Below are 2,587 nucleotides of genomic sequence, written 5' to 3' on the forward strand. Positions count from 1 at the left end.
TTCAGCTTGCGACCCACTTTTGATTTTCATAGAATTTGACGGCCCACCAGCGCGAAAATTTGTAAAAAAGTTTTTTTTTTACAAATTTGGACTGCCTTTTTAAACACATACATGTTATTACTTTGATAGGTTATAGTAAACTTAGGTTAAGTAGCCCTCGAAGTGATTTTTATTTTTTATTTTTAAAGTGCTTTTTGGAAAAGTCTAAGAAAGGTTAAGGTGCCCAAATTTGCATCAGTTAACTCTTAGTCTTAAAAATTTGAGATAAGATTTCAAGTTTCAAATACATTCAACCAGTCTGGCCCCAGATAGGGGAAATTATCTATTCTCGGCCGTTTTGTTCTCTTCGTCTTTGGGGTTTTTTTTAAACCTATTGAACTCAGTGTTAGTCTCAAATCCTTCCCAACTTAGCTGAATTATATGGCCAAGTTTCAGGCAATTGGGCTCACAGAAACCCCCCATGACGAAGAGAACAAACCTGCCGAGAATACCCATTGTCACCCTATAGTGGTAATTTTATGCTTCTGCAGAACTTTAAAATCTAATTGAAAACTAAATATCGATTAAAAATGCTATACAGCGAGTGGGTGAACATCAATTAAGTTCAAGAATTATAATACTGTTGGATGGTCAGATGAGTCCTCTTGAAAGTTTTAATAATATTCTTCATACGCCACTATTCTTTTTAAATTGAAATCACTTTTCAGTTGTTCCGTTAAAGTTCTGATTATCGATATTCATCTGAATTTCACAGAAGTTTAGCTTTACTGAAGTTCGGTAAACGTAAGGTTTCTTGTTGAAGTTTGGTAATTTTTTGCTGATTTTTTGGTATTTCTACAATTTTTGGTTTTTTCACTGCTAAAACAGGCGTGTAAGTCTAACAGAAAATGCTAACGGCAAGCAAAAACTTGAACTCATTATTTCCCAAAACATAAGCAAAATCTAATATTTTACTCTAATCATAAAACTTCCGATAGAAAACTCATAGTTTCAGAATCGATTTCATAATGCAGACTGTAGTTTCAGTATTAAATAAACTCCAGACAAGACTTATAATACAAAATTTTGAAAAGAATTAAGGGGAAATCGAAATTTTGGAAATAATTCTTCTATGACTCTTCTAATAGATTCTCCTAGGGAGTATTTGATAATTAGAAAATGGCTAGCAATAACATAAGTTAATAAAGACTTCGCGACCCACCAAATATCAGCCCGCGACCCACCAGCGGGTCGCGACCCATAGTTTGAGAAACGCTGAGTTTATGGCCAGGGTGCGTTTGCGCAAAAAAGGAATCGTGTAAAAAAATTGGGTAATTTCAAGAGGACGCGTTTCTTGGAAAGGATTTTTTACACGATCCGCCCTTCGCAAATAGCGAAAGTCATGTTAAAAGTCGTGTAACTTCGAGAAAATGGTGTAATAAATCGTACAAAATTAAATTGCATTAGAAATATAATTTAGTGTTTTCTGCGTTTGGATAAATCAGTTACGCTTATAGATTCGAATCAGAGATATCTTAACAAAAAAAACTATTTGTATTGTTATTTGTATTGTTATTTGTATTGTTAGATCGAATTAAATTGTATTGTTAGATCGAATTAAATTGTTTCATGATTAATACGATTTTTTTAACGTGGGCCACCCATGAAAAAAAAAACATAATGGGATGTGCAACAATCTTGATTTTCATGAACTCTTCTCCCCAACTCTTCTTGGCCAACATTTCAAAAGCCAATTCTCGGTCCCGAAAATCCAAAGGTGACAACCCTCAAATTAAGAAACCCATTTCCGTCGACCGGTTTACGACTGACGATAATCCATTTGGGTCGCAAACGTTCGAATGCTCGTGTCGTGTCGTGTCGTGGGCCAATCGTTATACACTGAGACAAGTAAGTGGGTAATTGCAACGGGAGCAGCCGCAACACAGCTGTCGCGTTAACTTTTGCCAAGATTATGTGCAGATTATCGCCTGACAACCCGGGGACCCTGCTCGTCTCGAGGCTCATACTTTGTGTCCTCGGGTGCATGACCTGACTCTACTTTGGTGCATCGAGTTTCTTTAATCCTGTTTTTGATCATTTTTTTTTCGGACGCGCGGGATTAGCCCAGTTATGATGACTTGGAACTCGAGAGGAACAATTCGGGACGGCGACGTAGGACGCCTCGCGCAAGTATTTGCGTAATGTCGCCCAAATTACGGACGTAATTTATCTTTCAACGTTTCTTTTGCCATCGCTTATCGCTCTCAGGAGCTTCTTAGAGAGCTGCCTCGGTAATGCCGCGGATGATTGGCACTTGCGAAGCGTTCAAATGTAAACTGTGGTTTCGGTCGTAAAATCACTTGTCGCGGTGACAAGCTGTCGTCGCGCGGGGCCTTATTATGAAAACTTTGACTTTGGCGGTGGTGGCAGATCCACTTTTGTTCTTGGAGAGGTTCTCTTTGGGGGAGGTGAAAAATGAACTGAAGTGGTCGTAGTAAGGATTTTTTACAGGGGTACCAGAACTTTGCCCAAGTAACATGCTCAATACAAATAGTCAAGAAGGGGTTCCTAGAACAATAATAAAACTAAAATAAAAGGTATGAGGTTT

The sequence above is a fragment of the Aedes albopictus genome, chromosome 2 (assembly GCF_035046485.1).
Source record: "Aedes albopictus strain Foshan chromosome 2, AalbF5, whole genome shotgun sequence".
Classification (NCBI taxonomy): Eukaryota; Metazoa; Arthropoda; class Insecta; order Diptera; family Culicidae; genus Aedes; species Aedes albopictus.